Source organism: Betta splendens, chromosome 1 (assembly GCF_900634795.4).
Source record: "Betta splendens chromosome 1, fBetSpl5.4, whole genome shotgun sequence".
Taxonomy (NCBI): domain Eukaryota; kingdom Metazoa; phylum Chordata; class Actinopteri; order Anabantiformes; family Osphronemidae; genus Betta; species Betta splendens.
In genome coordinates this window covers 19,921,374-19,941,382 of record NC_040881.3, presented here as the reverse complement: position 1 = coordinate 19,941,382, position 20,009 = coordinate 19,921,374, and the positions used below count along the sequence as shown (strand labels likewise).

The following is a 20,009-nucleotide window of genomic DNA, read 5'->3' as shown; positions in this document are numbered from 1 at the left end:
TTGTGTCCCTGCTTTTAAATATTGGAAAAATTAATATTGATGAACCTTGATATCGGCAAAAATGTGAGGTATATTGTTTTCATGTAAAAAAGTCATTATGCGTTCATAAATAATGTGAGACATTGCTGCGCTGTAATAACTAATGAATAATCACTAGTATGTGCTATCCGCAAACGTCCTTACTAAAATCTCCCATCTCTACTTAGTGTCAGTAATGATGAACAAGAACCTATTCCTAAACCATGAAGAAAAAATGCCTGTGATTTCCTTAACATTACCTATGTTTGCATATAAAACACGATTGCATCATAAGATTTTCAAATTTCAATAATGAAAACAATAATTAATACACACTTTATTGAGTTTTCTTGTCTATACTGTGTAATAGTATGGAACAGGGTTAATCTTTTACTTACTATATGTATTTTAGTATATTTTTATAATACATCGTTGTGTTTTTCTTTGTGTTTATTAATGTGTTAATCTTGAATGTTACAGCTAGGGAAAAATGTATGCAAATATATTCCACACACATGCTGAATGCATTTAGAAAGCAATGACAGCTTAACTATGTCTCCTGTTTTTAGGAAAATGCATCTTGACTTTCTGGCATTGTAGTATCTAATATTTTCTTCTGCATTTTGAATGAATAATTAAAAAAAAAGATCACTGATGAATTCTGCTTTAACATTCTCATTCTCATTCTTTCTTTACACAAAAGAAACACTTCTGCATTTAAGCAGTCACAAAAACTACAGAAATACTGGAAGACTGAGGACTGTGCAGTATGTTTTATATGAAAACATGTTCACAGTGACTTGCATATTAATACATATTATTAATATAACTTTTGCTGACACACAGCACATAAAGTTTAATTATAGGCTTCCGAATGTAAATATTAAATTATTAAAAACTGTAACAGCTCAGTTTTTAAGGGGATGTGTGGTTTGTGAACGACACTGTTTCAGTTCAGAATCTTTCTGGCGTATCTGCTGCAACACTCCATCCTAAAAAGGAATAATTAAGGAGCATAGCTGAGCAGTGGAAGTTTTAATATAATATCCTGACGCGTTTATTGGGGTATTGCATGGTGACCTTCAGGTTTTTTTAGCAATAGGGTTACAATTTATTCCAAAATATGTGCAGCACTATAAAACATGCTACTACTAAAATACCTAGAATTAAAACTATGAATATGTATCTTTACATCTGCTCCACTGATCTACATAAGCTCCAGGTTGTTGGAACTGCTAGAAAAAAATGTTGCAGGTTTAATTGAAGGCCTCTCTTCCTTGACAGTGTGTTAGTCTGACGTTACACACGTCGAAGCTGTAAATGATCACCACTTCTATGCATCAGTCATTTAGACGTGAACCTGAGTACATGTAAGTGTAGAGTGTCAGAGTAATGGGAAAAAAACTCCATTAATCTGAATCCTGCGTCCCTTTCTCTTTCTTGTCATTCCCTGTCAGAATCAAAACCTAAAAGTCACGGCTGCCCCTTCAAACCCCACAACAGCCACCCGTACTGATCATACAGTACGCGAACTGCGCACATACGGAGGCGAGCGCGCGCCAAGCTACCTGCGCGCGCACTGACACATCACTAGAGACGTCAGGATTGGACGCAGCAGGGGATCCCCAGCATTCAGCCTCTGCCTCGCTTGGTGTTTCGTCGTATCTTACCGGGAGGAGATGAGCTCGCGCCGACCTACACTTACAGAGGGCAGCATTACCGGAGGAGAGCGTCGTTCCTCTGTTTTATCGGAGCGTCCTCTCCATCTGTCTTTTATAGTGTTAATGTGCTACAGAGGGTACTTTCTATGCCGCGCACGCGACAGCAAGGACAGTGATCCAAGGGGGAAGGAATTCCGCCACCTGAACGATTTATTTTCGAGAGAATTTTTCTTTTAGGTGTAAAACGTCAGGCTATGACTCCACTAACTCCACGTCAGTTCAGTCGCTGGTCCCTCACAATAACAGACAAGTTGATTAGTTTGTCGTTATAGGCGGCACTTGGTTCTTTTCACCGTGTGCATTCTAACAGCCTCGCGCGCCTTACGTCCTCCACCCGGCACGCTCGAGCGTCCCCGCTCCGCTTTTTACAAACTCCAGAAGAAAAAACAATGTGGAAGAAATCGTTTACAGTTTAAATAGAAAGAACAATGCGCCGGCAGTACGGTTTTGATTTTTTTGTTATTTGCAACGTTGAGATTGAACCCATCAAGTCGTAGACGTTTTTTGTGGAATTAGTGGGAAAACTACATGAGTGCTGTGTTAGACTGGGAGAGAAAGATCGCCACCACCTACACGGGGACGAACAGGTAGGACAACCCAGAAAAAACAAACACACGATGGACTTGGTGTGTGTGTGTGTGTGTGTGTGTGTGTGTGTGTGTGTGTGTGTGTGTGTGTGTGTGTGTGTGTGTGTGTGTGTGTGTGTGTAAGCATCCCGTGGTTCGTTTTGTTTCATATCCACGAGAGTTGTCATTCAAAGCTTCAGTAAAAATAATGCCTTGTAGTTAGAGATGTCGATATGAAGCTTGGGTGTTTGGAAAGTTTAAACATATCCATGCGCCACGATTTGGTGACAGCGCATGTCCAGTGGCTTCAAGTGAAACTTTTCCAATAGGTTTGCTTGGATTTAAGCCATTGCAAATTCAAATAAAATGAGCAGGACGTAGTCACTGAGAAACTAAAAGTATCTAATGCCAGTTAGTTTTACATTTTCACTGCCAGGCCAGGGTGATCTGAACGAGACGACCCCGATCACAGCCGGGCTCTCTGAAAACCGTATTTGAACTTATAATATTCTGTAATATACTTTTTGGAAGTTAGACTGTGTTGCTATATAAGGTGTGGTTTGTGGTTCGTTCTAAATGGACTCACATGCAGATCAGATGGGACAGTCGCCTCATTCTTCATTGTGTCAGTTCTGTGTGCGGAATCTCAGAGGACGAAAACTGGGTTTGAGCAAAAAAAGTTTAACTATTTCGATGTAAAATATTGTTTGTCACCAGGGTATATAAGTGTCGGTGCAAGTGTCTGTCTCCCAGTTCTCCCTAACAGATGTCTTAACAAGTATATTAGTAACCTTCGTTTCTTAAACTTAACAACGGAAATTGAAGCGTTTTTAAAATACGTGTTCCTACAAATGTTGCGTATTAATTAATATACACTGAACACGTTTTGGTATGAACCACTTTTGTGCATAGTTGGTATCCCCATTTTTATTGTAAGTGACGTACAGACATGAAGCGCGTTTCAAGAGAGGCGCGAAGAGCGTCTACTTTATTAGGTCTGTTAATGAAGTCCGTCAGTTCAAATGTAAAACAAATATTTGTAAACTCTAGTTATAAGAAATATTTGTGTTGGAGTCCTTTAAAGTATAATAATAAAGTGCGAAATCACTCATTCATAAATCTAGTCAGGTGTTTGTATTTCTTGCTTGTGTCACGTCCCGCTTTGGATTTTTAGAGCAAGCATGTCCTACAGTGACACCTATTACCGTTAATATTGGCTTTCAGTTATTATGTTTTATTGTACTATTTAGCGAACATGAGCACGCAACTGTTTGCTGAATATGATGGACACTTCACAGTGAATCGTATATACATTTTTTGAGGTTGCGGAGCTGTAAACAGTACTCCAAGTTAAGTCGATTGCCTAAATAACCGATTGTTTGTGTAAAAAAGCAGCTCGTTTAAATCGGAACTATGAACTGGAGTCAAGTGGCTGAAGAGGCAGGTACCGCTAATTATGAGTGCTGTTTGCATACACACTGAAAGTAGTCGTTTCCCAGATGGCAGCGACCTCAGTGGAGGTGAAACTGATATTTAGCAATGCAACAGGAAATTATGTATTGACAGGTGAATGCTTATCCACGTGTTACTAAATCCAGTAACAATAAACCAAATTAGTTGCAAAATTATTTTAATCACGTTATACAATGGGGGAAGAAAGCAGAATACATGCTCTTCTTTCTTATTCTTATTCTTCTTCCTCTCATTCCTACAGCTTGTCTTTGAAGCAAACACTGTATTATTTATCAAACTGTAGGGATGCTGAGAAAAGCTTGTGGCCAGACGCATTTAGAGCTGCGTTTGTAGCTTTGATGCCTTCTGGATTTTTACCAGGACGTTTCTTTCCATCATCCATCTATTTAAATGAATTTTCTTATAACTTTGTAGAATCCTGCACATATAAACATATAAGCGAATGTTTTGCCAGGCGTTAATTATGAAGTTACCCTGATTCGAGTGCTCTGCTCATTAGACTGAACTAAGTTAGCTGTGGAAAACTGATATTTATGGGGTCCAAAAACTATTTTAAACTATTTTAAATAAGTACCTACTTTTATTTTACCAATTAAGGAGTAAAGTCAATCTCTGTCTGTGCATATTCATACTAACTCCACTGAATTGTTCATCAACATTTAACTGACTTTAGGTATTTGATTATTATGTTGTCATTTTATATACAAATATATATAAATATTCTTGCATCTTTCCAACTAGATGTTGTCTCCTTTTTGTTTCACATTGTAGCAATATTAGTCCTTTGGTTTGATAATTTATAAAACCAAATAACATCCCTGAACAAACCACATTTTAAAGATTTATAAATAACTCATATCATATAAGTTTTTAGTCATTTTGAATTCATGTACATAATTTCATGACATGATGCATAGAAACGTTTGTGTTTCTTTTTCATATCATTTGGTCACTTTGCCAGCTGTTGTCAAGAACAAAAAATTGGTTGCACTACAGGGGTATTAAGTGAGTAAATATGAGCAAAACACAGTGTCAGTGCATTTTGCAACTAGCAAAATGTAACACATGCTCAATGGCAACAGACATCCAAACTGCAGATTCCCCCTGTGTGTGTGTGTGTGTGTGTGTGTGTGTGTGTGTGTGTGTGTGTGTGTGTGTGTGTGTGTGTGTGTGTGTGTGTGTGCGTGTGCGTGTGTGTGTAGACCATTGTAGACCAGTGTAGCCTGTTCTGTGTGTTCTTTCTTCCAGTTGTAAGTATTCAGGTAAAACCCTGCTGTTGGTTGTTCACCACACAAATAATTCCTCTCACTGCTGGTGTACATTTGTTTTGCAATCTGATACAGAATGCATTCTGACTGACATTGGCCAAATGATGCTCCCAGTCTGTGTGACTGAGTTTGTATATCTGTAGTCTCTGATTTCTAGGATGCAGACATCACATTTTGTTCACACACTACTAGAAGGTACCTGCCAGCATCAGTCCCATGAGCACACAACACACAACATGGCTGTTGGGGGCTAAGTGTCTCAGACTTACAATAACCTTGTAACGTGTTTATATTTCAAAGGCTGACTCTTAGTTTACATTATACATGTACACACACATTGCATCGCCTGTTAAAGTCTATTTGTTTCATTTGACTTTATGTGTGGTTGACAGTTTTGCTGCCAGCTGTACATAAATATGTTATTTTTTTACATTTTTTGATTATGTTTTTTTGACAGCAGAACAGCATAGTAATGATTAGGAAAGTGTCTGAGTGTGGCCTGAGTTTGCTTCACATTTGAAAGACGGTAGTGATTTTTTGCCATTGACATTATTTTAGTTGCGCTGTAACGTTTTATACCTGAAGCTGGAATGCTGTAGTTCAATGGTCATTGTACACTGTAGTTTGTTATTTTACTACTTTATTTTACAGGCTTTATGCTTTATGCTGATTAAGTAACATTGTGAGTAAAGCAACATTAGCAATGTATCAGCTGGCTCCACAGTGTACAGAGGGATGATACATGGTGCATGTCGTCTGTGTTGGGAGACGTTCGTAGATTTAATTCTCAGCAGTGTTGAGTTGGTCAGGCAGCTGGTATGAAGGCGCAGCTTTAGCTTGGTTGGCTCGTCAGCAGGGTTGGTGTATAAGAGCAAGATACTGGTCGACATTCAAAAAAAAAACATTTCCTGTTTCTTGAGTAACAGCGTGTCTGTTCTGTCTAAAAAAGGTGTTGGTCACAGAGCAAGTGCCAATAAAAGTACATGACATATTTAACAAATAGTGGTTAGCTACTATCATCTTCGGGTCGGATTCCTGGACTCTGCATTACACCTGCTTCCTCAGACAAGCAGGCAGGTACAGCTGCTTGTAGGCGAGTGTGAATGTTGTCCTGCAACCATCAGGAAGACGAGTGATGAAACCATGTCCCCCAGATACATGTATTGTTGGAGATGTGACTGCAGCTGAGTTATGCTTATTAATACTTACTCTATTGGAATACACTGGAGAGTAAACAGCAAATGTAAATGGCAAATGTTCTTTTCAACCTTATTGATACCCGCTCCTTGTGTGTGTGTGTGTGTGTGTGTGTGTGTGTGTGTGTGTGTGTGTGTGTGTGTGTGTGTGTGTGTGTGTGTGTGTGAGAGGCACAGTGTTGCTGTTTTACTTTGCAGTCATCATATTATCCATATAGACTGTACTCCAAAAATTCAGTTAAATTAAGTGTTTTAGGAGGTTTGAGCATTTTGCATCTCAAGCCATAAAGTACTTGGGGCTGACCCAGCTGTTAGAATCTCTAAGAACTCTAACAGTGTGTGTGTTAAATTGTCACTGCCACCAAAGAGATGTTTATCATTACCCCCTTCAAATGCAGCCAGTATCCTACTGTAATAATATATTTTTTATTATTCACCATTGTTTGTAAAATGTTCTGCCTGTAAACGTTTTAATTATTTAACTGTAGTGTATATGTGAAATCCTGTTTTCACTGCTGTATTAGTCATCAGTCATTCACTGGTCACAAGGTTGTTGTTTTGTTCACATATGAACGTCTCCTGTTAAAAAAAAAACAATTATAAGGTCAATACGAGGTGTATCAAAAAAATTAATGGCATTTTACAAAATAAGATACAAAATATATAAAAATACAGTAGCTTTATTTTAGGTTTGTACTGGAAACTAAAACTAAAACTGAAGCTACTCTGGGCTGGTTAACCATGCACAGACATATTTTCCTTTCATTTCTTTGTTTACGGTGGATGATATTTATAAGTACATAGACATGTCTGCATTGTAGTTGTAGTTGTAGTGGAAATGTGTTGTTTGACTGTGCGCCACCAATAAGACAGTGAATATAATCTTTTAGTAAATTATAGAGTAGAGTAAGGCAGAAAAATAAAGAAGGATAACAGGTTTGAGATGAGCTCAAGTCAAACGCTCAAGGAATATTCTAAACGTACGTTTACAATATGGCAGCAGCTAATAAATATAAAATATTTCTAATTTTGTTTCATTTCCTGCAGTTTCAATCAGAACCTTTGCTCGTCTCTCTTAGTGCCGTTTGCTGCTGTCCAGTCTTGAAGAAAACTGGTGCGTCAAGATCACACCTGCAAACACAGGTACATATGGAAAGTGTAGCACTTTATGTTGTGTGTTGTAATGGTTGTGTGTGTGTGTGTGTGTGTGTGTGTGTGTGTGTGTGTGTGTGTGTGTGTGTGTGTGTGTGTGTGTGTGTGTGTGTGTGTGTGTGTGTGTGTGAGGCACAGTGTTGCTGTTTTACTTTGCAGTCATCATATTATCCATATAGACTGTACTCCAAAAAGTTCAGTTAAATGGCTCAGTTAAGTTCAGTTAAAGTGTTTTAGAAGATGCGGGTTTGAGCATTTTGTATCTCAAGCCATAAAGTACTTACAGTAGGACTGACCAAGCTGCTAGAACCTCTAAGAACTTTAAGAGTACTCTGAGTTCCCTCCAGGGGCCAGTGATCGCGTAGCCTCCGCTTCCACGTATCCTGGTCTATTGATAGAGCAGTGATCAGCACGATGCCGCAGCGGCCTGACCCTGCGACAATCAGCTTCTATTTGTTTGTGTTGGTGAAACCATTAGAGCTCACAGTTTGGTATGTCACTGCAGGTGTTGTGCTCGACGCTGCTCCCTCCCCTTATTCAGTCTCTACCCCTCTATGCCCATTGTGCACTGATTTTGGACACGAGAAAAGACAGTCTGTGTAATGTGATTCGGGACAAGCCCCATGTGCTCTTGTACAAAGCTGTTCTGAGCCACAAGAACAGTTGGACTTGGGCAAGAACAAAGAGCAGCTGACATGACACGACTTCCACAGAGTCTCAGCGCATAGATAGACAGAAGAGGTTTGTTCAGATGAAGCACACATACATTCTGAATTAGACAGAACGTATGTGTTGATATACGATGTCCTACTACATCTGGCTGTAATATGGTCTGAACAGTTAAAGGTGAAGGTTCACTCTGTCCAAAGACAATCAGTGGTAATTCGGAACAGGGTGATGGCGTGAACAGTCCTTTTTTCTCTCTCGTAAAGTACGATGCACTTGAATGTTCATAGCAGCATTGTTGGGCTGTTCCATCCGTATAATATGGAGCTGTATTACAAGTGAAATAGTAAATACAGGTGGAGCTGAGGTAGCAGGTTAAATGCAGCATTATGAAATATTCAGATTCACTCAAATTCACACTCCAAATTATTCCAAACCTTAAAGACGTTCTAATGCCTGAGGGTTTCCCGTCCTGTCTCTGCACCTCCGTCATTCACCTCAGTAGAAACGGAGCACGTCAAATTACAAAGAGCTGTTTTTAAAAGAAGTCATGTCCAAGTCTTCAAATTAAAAGCTGCTGATTAGGGAGCTGATGTGAAAAAGCTTAAAAGATGGAGGCTGGTTTGTTGGTTTCTGTTTGACATGATGACCTTGAAGACAAAACGATTTATAAGGATTTAAAGCACATAAACATGCTGAGTCATGATAAAATGATAGATACCCCAGGCTGAGGTCAGATAATGTTCGCAAGTTGGACCTAGAACTTTAACGCTGTGTCTCATTCCCCTATTCAAACATTCAGTCACCGGGGGTGGCTGGGGTTCAGTGTCCTGCCCAAATGCAACTCTTCTTGAGCGACTGCCCGGTGATGTCCGCAGCCATCAGGAACAATTATGTTGCTGAACAACTATTTACACAGCACAACCATGAATCAGCTATATAAGTATTTACAGTAGATGTGTTGGCCGAAAAATATTTAAAAATTTTGCTGTAACCCATTATGATATTTAACGTCTCACAGTAAAATTGTTTTTGGAGAATGGACAATGTCTAACATAATGTACAGTAACACGTGTAACATAACTGCTGGACAACCTTTTTAGTGTCTGCACAGTGACTGTATCTGACGCTGTTTCTGTGTGTGTGTGTTGTGTGTGTGTGTGTGGTGGAGCAGTCTATCATTGACTCAGGGCTCACACTCTCCTGCTTCCTGGCTAGTGTGTGTGTGTGCATGCATATGTACGTGTGGCCAGAGGCTGAAACCAAATGCTTTCCTTCAGATCTCAGGCGCCTGGGATAGTGACAGGGAGCGGACACACACAAGGTTATCACCCAGGCATTGGCTGGATCTAATATCTCAGGTAGAAGTGACAGTCATATTTCGAAGACTGCAGTCTGTGATATCTCGATCCTAATTAGCAAGTGGAATGGGAGGCAGCCCGGTGGCTCTGTGGGATGTAAGGGGGATGTAGGAGGCGCAGGTTCAAACAGCTAGCTCGCGGGGCTCAGTGTGTGGCTGCCTGCCCTCTCTAGTTAAATGCAAAGAACCAATTTCCCCACTGTTCGATAAATACAGTACATTTAGATAAAATTAAATTAAAACATTCCCAGTGATTAAAAATGTTTCCCTGATATTTTTAATCAAAGGGGGAATCACATCGGCATGATAAGTATTAATATAGGCACTTCTAGATTAAGGACTCTATACTGTTTCACTCTTTTTTATGTACTGAGCCTTTTTCAGAAAGAGTATGTATCTAATGAGCAACCTCTTAACAATGACCTGTGGATATTTTTAATATGAACAACTATGAGCCAGTAATTGTCGGCCTTAGGAAAGGAGGGGAGATGATATCAAGTGGCTCAGATGCAGCATGCACTACACACAACAACACAACATCCTCCATCACACAGGTGATATTTGTGCCTATGCATGAACTCGCCACAGGCCAAAAGCCGAAGTATAAGCCTGGCAGGCGCCGGCCCAACCTGGAGAAGCGCTCCCTCCCACGGGAGGCTCAATCACATGGGCCTAAGCCCACCGAGCCCTGGGCAGTGTCCCAGCATCTCCCCTAGTCTGCTGCCTTCACAGGGACAAAGCAACAGAAGCAGAACCTTGTACCCGAGCTGAGCATGGACCACAAACAGCTGTATCACGTACACAGACACTTGCACCCCCCATACAAACCATCCCAAACCCACGTAGACTCCCACAGACCTATCCACACATGAATACAGGCACACACAGGCCCCCTGTAGAGGCAGCCAAACGCAGTGAAACCTGAGGGGCATTTATAAGCAGCCTGTGTGTGGATGAAAGCAATGGTTGGGGCAATAAGGTCAATGAGGTTAGTTACCCTGCCCCCAAACACAGGCCCAGACAGGAACAGGCCCAAAAGGTCTGAGGGCAGAGCATCAGAGGTGACACAGCCAGAACCAGCCCCCCTCAACTGTAAAGCCGGCTCCTCAGTCATTCACACATATGCACATCCACCATTAGAATCCTCACAAGTACGATTCCTTAACACACTCCAGCACTGGTTACTGGCTCCTATTCCCAACATTACTAAAAACACTCCCACTCATTGAAGCAGTCCTGAAAGCATTTCACTATTCACCTCCTTTTCTTTATGTAAGTCATTTCCTCTTATTATTTTTAAAGGCTACACGCTACATGTGTAGGTTACATGTGTAGCTGTGATGTCTTCTATCACACCTGACACACGCACACAATATATCATAAAACATGACTCTCTCTCCATGTTTAAATACCCTGCTGTTGTGTAGATCAGCCTGGGTGTTTGTAGCAACCCCTTTGTGAGTCGCTTTGCCGCTGTTTTGTTGTGACACCAGCTACAGAGTGGGTTTCCTCTGGAAGACCAAAGTGGTTCTTACAGTATTGGTGAACTTATTGGTAAGAAACATGAGCTGCAAAGTTGTATACTGTACGAATATTTTAGAGGCAACTCAAATGCCAGAACTTTAGATCCTTGGGACATTTTGGACTGTACGAACAGGTTAAGAGATCACAGATCCAGTTGCTGTTGAAGGACATTGCTGAACATTGCAGAAAGGTATCTAATATTCTCAAAAGGACAGTATTAATAATTACTAGATAAAGCATTTCCATAGGAAAATGCACAGTGAATGCTGCCATGCTGAATCTATTCCTGGGGAATTGCTGAAAGTAGCTAAAACACTTAAGACAGCTGAAAATAGTTGAAGCATGTAAAGAACAGATGAATGTATTTGAAGAGAATGAGTTGTTTAAACAGAGCTCAACGTGCAGAAGAAGCTGAAGCAGTTGAATTTCAAATTGAGGACAGTTGATTTGCTGAAATTGAAATTGAAAGAACTGCTGAAAATACAGGAAGGCACAATATACGTAAATGTAACAAAAACAAAAAGTAGCTGCAGAGAAAAAAGTAAGAGTCTTAACCAGTCATAATAAACCATTGAAAGGCACAAATACTGCTATTTTTAGCTAAGGATTTGGAGGTCTTATTTTGAAAGGATATGGACGAAACGTGCAGGTAATATTACTAAAATATAAAGTAGACCCATTAAGTAGTCTAATTTAACCAGGCAAAACCCATCCATCCATCCATTTTCAATCGCTTATCCGGGGCCGGGTCGCGGTCGCAGCAGTCTGAGCAAAGAGTTCCACACTTCCCTCTCCTCGGACACTTCCTTCAGCTCCTCCAGTGGGACCCCAAGGCGTTCCCAGGCCAGCTGAGGGACATAGTCTCTTCAGCCTGTCCTGGGTCTTCCCCAGGGCTTCCTACCGGTGGCGCATGCCCGGAACACCTCCCCAGGGAGGCGTCCAGGAGGCATCCGAACCAGAACCTGCTCCTAGAAACTCATAGTGTTTCTCATAGAGTTTCTAGGCTGTGCAAAAATAATGAACAGAACCGGTGACAAAGGGCAGGCCTGCCGAAGTCCAACATGCACCGGGAACAGGTCTGACTGCCAGCAATGCGAACCAAGCTCCTGCTCCGGTTGTACAGATACAGAACAGGCTTAGCAAAGAGCCTTGGACTCCATACTCGCGGACCACCCCCCACAGGATGCCACGAGGGACATGGTCAAATGCCTTCTCCAAGTCCACAAAACAAATGTAGACCGGTTGGGCAAACCCCCACGAACCCTGCACCTGCTGTGGGTATAAAGCTGGTCCAGCGTTCCATGACCAGGCCGAAAGCCACATTGTTCCTCCTGTATTTGAGGTTTGACTATTGTCCGAATTCCTCTCCAGTACCCCCTTTTTGTGAGACAACCACCCCGGTTGTCCAGTCTAGAGAAACTGTCCCCCTCGTCCACGTGATGTTGCAGAGGCGTGTCACCCAAGACAGCCCCACAACATCCAGAGACTTGAGGTACTCAGGATGGATCTCATCCACCCCCGCTGCCCTGCTGCCAAGGAGCTTATAAACTACCTCAGTGACTTTAGCCTGAGTGATGGGCAAATACAACTCTGAGTCACCTGCCCGCTTTTTCAGCAGAAGTCGAGTCGAAGGGGTTGAGGAGATCCTCAAAGTACTCCTTCGGCAGTCCGATAACATCCCCAGTTGAGGTCAACAGCTCCCCACCTCCACTGAAAACTCCACTGAGTTGGTGAAGGACTGATTCCCCCTTCTGAGGCGTTGAACGATTTGAACAGAATCAGAATCAGCTTTAGTAAAATTAAAGAAAATTATTTACAATTTTAATTAAAGTTATTTACAAAACGAACAAATAAAGAATATAAACTGCAGCTCACTATATCACATTTGTTGATTATTGCACATTTATGTTTGTGTCTGTAAAGAGTCATTGAGTCATTGTGTTGTGTGACCGGTAGAGTTCAGCTCAGAAACAGCCTGGGGGAAGAAGCTGATTCTCTGTCTGGTGGTTCTGTTAGCTATGGCTCTGTGACATCTGCCGGAGGGGAGGAGTTTAAATAGTTTGTGTGCAGGGTGTGTGGGGTCAGCAGTGATGCTGACAGCCCGTTTCTAAGTCTGGCCCGGTACAGGTGTTCAATAGAAGGAAGCTTAGTCCCGATAGAGGCGCTGCTGGGTTTTTGGTGTGGGTCATCTCCTGAGTTCATTTCCTGGTTGCAGTGATTAAATGCTCCACCTGTCTGTATTTAAGGGCTGTCTTTTGTTTTACCTGTGTTGGTGTGTATGGGGTTGTAGCTTGGAAGCTACACAAGTTACGTGAGTTAAAGAGGAGTTTTGTTGCAGTGAAGTTTGAGTTTTTTTCGATGTCCTGTCCTGTTGTTCCCTGTGAGGTTGTGAGTGTCTGGTGTCTTCAGGATCCATGTTTAGGTTAGTTTTGCCCGTTTGCAACGGAGCGTATTTAGTTAGCCGGCGTTAGATTGTGCAGTAATTAGTTCTTAATTGTCTTGTTTTGTGAATGTCTTGTTTTTCCAGTTTAGGATTTTTGCTGTAGTGTCACGGAGCGTTTTAGGTTTTTAGTAGCGCTTTCCTGCATCACAGTGATTTTTTGTTCTTGCCTTTTGTGTTTGAACAAGTCCTGTCCTGCCCTTGCAGCAAATTTATGTTTGTGTGGAATAAACCGTTTTATGTTAACAGTTAATTTTGTGTCTGGGTCGTGCATTTGGGGTCTCTCCTGTTCTCCTTCGATCTGGCCAGCGGGTGCGGCCAGGTGCGCGTATCGGTCTGTTAGAGAACCGAGTATTTTAATAGCGCGACGGGTTTGCAGCTGTAAGGTGGCGTGCTGTTAATTCCTCCCGGCTCAGTGAGAGCAGTAGCTTCCCCGCTCAGAGCGGGTGTTTGTCCACTTCTGCGCCTTCATGGCATCTCCTCTCCCGTCCCCAGTCCCCAGTCAAATCCCGAATCGACGGGGCGAGTCCGTAACACATTAACTACTCATAATAAACCAGGTGAAAGCAGAAATATTGTCTTTTTAGTGAAAGATCTGGATTGCTGCTTTTATTTTGAAAGGATTTGGAGGAGGGTCTGGGCTTAATAGCTTAACTGTAGAATAGTCTCTTTGACTAGTCACAATTACCCATTCAAAAGCAAAAATACTGCTATTAAAAAGGTAAAGATTTGGATTGGTGCTTTTATTTTGAAAGGATTCAGAGTAAGTGTCTGATTAATTACTAAACATTCAAACAATGTAATGAACTAATCAGTAATATGCACAGAGCTGCTACACTGAGCATCAGGAGTTTGACCTGTCACTCAAAGCTGCAGCTGCGCTGTTGTCATGGAGAAAAAGGCAGGTGAGGGTTTAAAAAGGAGACGAAAAGCGAGTGAGGGTGTAAAAATATTTTTAAATGGTCTAATTGTAAATGTAGGAATAACTTCTAGAGTACTGTCTATTAATGTATGTTTCAAGCTGCCACATGAGCCATAATATTTTAACAAATCAAAGGTATCTATGGTCTCAAATTGAAAGATTTCACACTTTTCATTTTTCCTCATCACATGTTCTACACGGTAGAAAAAACATTTATAAAGTAGAGCTCCTGGATGTTGTGTTCATAGTCACCCTCAACTGTTTGAGCAGTCAGACAAAATTCCTGAGTATTATGCTCAGGTTTACCTGCTTCTCCTTATATTTTATTCAGTCCCCTTCCCTCATTCATTGAATGACTTTGGGATGGATGTGATTTAAAAATGAGGCAGCATCTCTGCATCTTCTGATTTTTGTAGATAAGTGCGTGTCTGATCCTTCCGTCTTTTTCCTGCAACCTTGCAAAAAAGCCAATTAGAACCTTGGTTACTTAGATACATGGAAATCTCACCTATGCTGTGACCGGAGTTACGGTAGGATTAAAGTTTTCTGCATTTGACTAGTATGTATTGCACCATACTTCCTTGTACTGTAGGAGACTGTGGTCGCTGGTTCTTTTCCATCCATCTCTCATTAAGTAAGGGGTATGAGTGCATTGTGAGCTGTCACTGAGCCATTCACATTTACCATCTTAGCTTGGGTGCGTGCGCGCATGTGTGTGTTCACACAGGTAATGTTAACACAGTAAGTTACAAAAAGTGATGAGTTTTTTCTTGAGTATGACCACAAACGTTTCTTCATACTGTAACTTGATTCATCTGGTTCTAATTATGGTCCAGATTTGCATAAACTCTGATCCTACTGTATTAGCTGTTTGTAAGTTGCTTTTCTTCCTTAGTTGTTATTCTTTTTCTGTATTATGTACTTGCATATATTACAGATAATATAAGACACAGTAGTAATTTCAAGCTTAAATGACATAATTATAACTGTACTCTTTGATTGAATAGATGATACGTTTCATATCATCTCATTATATCAAAAACATGTTGCCTATCATTGCCACCACTAGCTTTGATTGTGTGCAGGGCATGTTTAGGTTTGTTTCTTCTTTCTATTTGATTGATCATCAACTCTCAAACTATTCAGAACTTTATAATAATCATACTCTAAATTCCTACAACCAGCTGTGCTGTAAACAAGATGCTATAAAGTAGCTCTTAATGTCTCCTTTACACGCTGGCTATAATATGTTCCATACAATTACTTTAGGAAGTACTTACTGAGTACCCTGGCTCGTTCATGACTCTTTTTGCTTCATGTACAGTATGTCTGTATTCTATACAGCTGATCCTGAAGGATTTGGACATCAGGATTTGATCATTTTATACATCATGTGGTTGAGTGATGTAGAATGTCAGGATTGGGAATATTTTTGTTTTTCTCAATGTAAAATCTACAATGAGAAATTATCTCAACAATCCTGTTACACAGCAGTTAAATAACTGTTTGGTGCAATACAGTGCCCGTACGGTATGTTACACTATAGTTAGAAATAGATAAAAATCACAGACATGACACAGTGAATCAACCAATGATGAGTCCTTAGATACTGAATAGAGCAGCAGGAAGTGATGTCAAATATGCCAGACAAGACAGATTTGTCAAATTATTAGGTGCCAAGAAAAGCAGCATAAACAACATCAAATAGCTTCCTTCAACATTCTGAAAAATAAGCAACAGGATGGGCAAGTGTGTTAGTGTGTTTTGTGTGTGCGTGTGTGCATGCATGTGTGTCTTAGCCAATCCTCCTGAGCTGAATGTTATTCCATTTCCTTGACAGAGTAAATAAGACGACCTGCACACAGAAACATGTATGAAATATGATTCTGAAAGATGCAGCTTGTAGTGAAGATGGATAAAATGACTCAATGCTGTTTGGAGGTTTTAACAAAAATAATAAATAAATAAATAGAAAGCAGTTACAATTTTGTTTATTCATATTTTATATAATTTTTACTCTAGTTGGAATCAAGCTTTGGTGATTTGATGTTGTCCAGCGACAAGGTCATTGGTGAGGTCAGCGACTTACTGAGCTACTGTACATGTACAAACTCAGAGAGGTGTGAAGGGATCATGCCATGACAGCGATGTGTCACAATGCTGACAACTAAATACCAGCTTGATATCGTTGGTATTATTATTATAATTCTTATATGTAAAAAAGTAGATGTCTGTCAGTGATGTCACCCCTGAATTTGGTGCAACAGTTGAAACAACCATGAATTTAATAAACATTTAAAAAGGTCAGTCTTTTACAGATTGAAAACTTAAATTGAAACATCTGTCATATTTTGCGCAAGACATTATTTAATGCAGATAGCTCACAAGTCAGTTACCGTATCTGAAAGCATATAGTAATGCAAGTATTTTGTTTGACTCCCACTCACAGATCTAAAGAATAAATTATTGGTCCACTTGCCATTGAACAGAGATAAACATGCCCGGCATTATTGATACCTTCTACAGGCATCATGGTTACTTGTTTATCAACAACTTCACTTTTTTTCTCTGTTGTTTGAAACATAAAGAACATTATCCATAGAAAAGCTCAGGCTGTGGCAGGCTCTGTGAAAAACTGTTCCCCAGGTCAGTTGAACCAGAAATTACATGCAGCCCCCCCAATCTCATGAATGATGGACTACCTCACCAAACGCCCCCAGTACGTCCACCTGCAGAACCGTGTGTCTGACATTGTGCTCTGCAGCACAGGAGCTCCACAGGGGACAGTCCAGTCTCTCTTCCTCTTCACCCTGTACACCTCAGATTTCAGGTACAACTTAGAGTCCTTTCATATCCAGACGTCCTCTGATGACTCTGCAATTGTAGGACGAATCCAGGGTGGTGACATCACAGAGTACCAGGAAGTGGTGGACAGCTTTGTGGACTGATGTGGACAGAACCACCTCCAATTGAACATCAGTAAAACTAAGGAGCTGGTAATTGACTTTAGGAAATCTGGGAGTGCTGTCATCCCTCTCACAATTAAAAATTAAGAGGTGGAGGTAGTGACCGAGTACAAATACTTGGGAGTGTACCTGGACGATAAACTGGACTGGAAAAAGAACTCCTCAGCTGTGTAAAAGAAGGCTCAGAGCAGAATGTACTTCCTGAGGAGGCTCAGGTCCTTTAACATCTGCAGCTCCATGCTGAGGATGTTCTATGAGTCTGTGGGTCCAGTGTTTTACGCTGTGGTCTGTGGGGCAGCAGCATGAATGTAGCAGACAGTAACAGACAGAACAAACTGATCAGGAGGGCTGGTTCTGTTCTGGGGGTGGAGCTGGACCCCCTACAAGCTGTAGCTGAGAGGAGGATGCTGGTCAAACTCCTCTCTATCCTAGGCAACACCTCCCACCCCCTACAAATAATTTCTTGGATTAATAAAGTTTTTTGAATTTTGAATCTTGAAAAGGGTGAAAACAGGTTTACTAACAAATGTTAATGCATTAGATGTGACCAGATAAATGTGGGAGAACATGAACTTACAACTCTGCTTATAGTTTTTCAGGAAAGTCACAGGTGTCGTTCAGATGTGTGTCTCAAGTTTGTCATGTCACATCTTCATCCTATAGTTTTTCCAACATGACATTTTTAGGACCATTTGACACAATCCTCATACCTACACACCAACACCCATCATCTGTCATTATTCCTCACTCAGCCGCCACCTTTATCAAATCACAATAGTAAAGCACCTTGACAATTTGATGTTGCTTGCAGCTCTGAGACCCCATTCTGTCAGCACCGGCGCTGCAGAGCCGTGCCAGTCCATACCTCAAATCTAAATGTAAAATAAACTTAGTACAGCCAAAGCATGGTAGAATAAAAGACCGCTGAGTATATTTTTTAACAATACACATTTTTTAAATTGTCTTGCTAAAATCTGTATAAAAATGTATTTGTTTTCCAATACTTCACATTTAAAACAGAGTTACCAGTTTAGTTTGGAGAATGTTCATAAGTTGAGAGGCTTGTTTAACTTCACAGACCAGACTTGGCTGCTGACAGGACGGAATCAAAGCTTGTGTGCTAATGAGGAACACTGTAGGTGGAGGCAGTGATTTATTTATCAAACAATTTCCTTCCTCAAATTTGATCAGCTCAATGTCATACTGGAGACAGGCCCCTCTGGTCTCTGGCTTTTCTACATGCATGTGTTTTATTTAACCACTCTTCAGGTTCTATTTCTTCTCCCATGTCTCCTTTTCTCTCCCAGTTGCTTCATGTGGGTTTTGTTGTTGTTTACTGCACTTTTGAGTGCAGAGCTGAGGACCTAACTTAGATTTTGTAATTTAACTGTCTGTCCCTGGGCTGGCCGTGCCAGATAGTCTCCCTCACCACGCCACGCTTCTGCTCTGGACCACAACCACTTCCTCCTTCCTTCAGGAATCAGGACAATTCCCCACACCTGTGCCTTCCCTTCAGCCTGCCTTCATGTTCTCCCCCAGCCTGTGTTGGGGCATGGAGTGTTTATCACAGTGAATGCTTCCAGCATCTTTATTATTATTATTATATTTGTTCTTCCGTACGTTTTTCCGTACGTTCGATTCCTGTCTGGGGCATGTATATGCAATCACTTTATTGTTCAAATATCTCTATTTCCCAGATAAAGTGAGTTATATCCTTAATGTATCACTATATTAGTAATCTATATCATCAATGAAGAATTTTTAGAATGTTCAGTTTCAGTTCAGAGTAGGATTTATATAGCCACTCTTGGATGTGTGTCAGGCAGCTAGTTTGGCCCAGTGGCAAGACAGCAGCACCCAAATGCAGAGATTCCTGGTTTGAAACCTGGCTGGAGCAAGTCTTCAGAAAAAAGCTTTACAGCACTGTTGTCATGTGTAAAACACTTTTTAGTGAAATCAAACTGCTTTTATTTTATTTGTTCACATTCAGCTCTGTAACTTCTTAGCAAATCTGATCAGCTATACATTCAACTCATCGGCTAGTTTCAGTAATGTTTCAACTGATTATTTACAAATAGGTAATTAGAATATTTTACAGTATAGTAAGGCTTGTTTACGTGTTCACTTCTTAATATAACTATATTGTTTTCTTTCAGATATATTGAGTTATAAATTTTAGCAATTCCCTGCAAATGCGTCATCAAATGCTCCAACTTATCCAAATCTAAATTTCAGCTACTTCTTCTGCAGCTACTGTCAGCTGTTTTAAATGCTTCCACAGCAGTCAACTATTCTTTCAGCTCTCAGACTCCATTTACCTATTTTGATACATTCAACTATGTCTCAACAGGTTCAGCAATCCTTTTCATACTTTCTTCATTTTAGCGTTTCTTAAATTTCAACAGATCTCTTTGAACTATCCTTAATTTGAAATTCAACTGCTTCAGCTTCTTCTGAAAATATTTAACTGTTTAAACAACACTTAGTTCTGTTCAGACACATTTGTCTATACATTGTGTTTAAACTACTTTCATATGTTTTAAAATTTTTAGCTATTTCCAGCAATTCTTTAGCGAAACATTCAGCATGGAAGCATTCACTGTGCATTGGAAATGCTTATGGAAATGCTTTATCTAGTTTTTTTTCTTTAGTTCTTCCGTACGTTTTTCCGCACCTAACTACTCCCGCATCGTTTGAGCTACAGAAACTATTCCAATATCAAAATGTTCAGCTTTTT

At 40.6% G+C, this 20,009-nt stretch overlaps 1 protein-coding gene across 4 annotated transcripts in view; it reads left to right on the top strand.

Moving 5' to 3' along the window:
• The first annotated feature begins 1,671 nt into the window (after positions 1–1,671).
• The window catches only part of tenm3 (teneurin transmembrane protein 3), a 132,856-nt gene continuing 114,518 nt past the window's right edge, over positions 1,672–20,009 (top strand). For 2 of the 4 annotated variants that reach the window (XM_055511951.1, XM_041071648.2), the window contains exons 1-2: positions 1,672–2,326; positions 7,322–7,385. The gene's annotated coding sequence lies outside the window, so the exon portion shown is untranslated. The remainder of the gene's footprint in view (positions 2,327–7,321; positions 7,386–20,009) is intronic. The other 2 variants (XM_055511956.1, XM_055511953.1) reach the window with 1 other exon arrangement.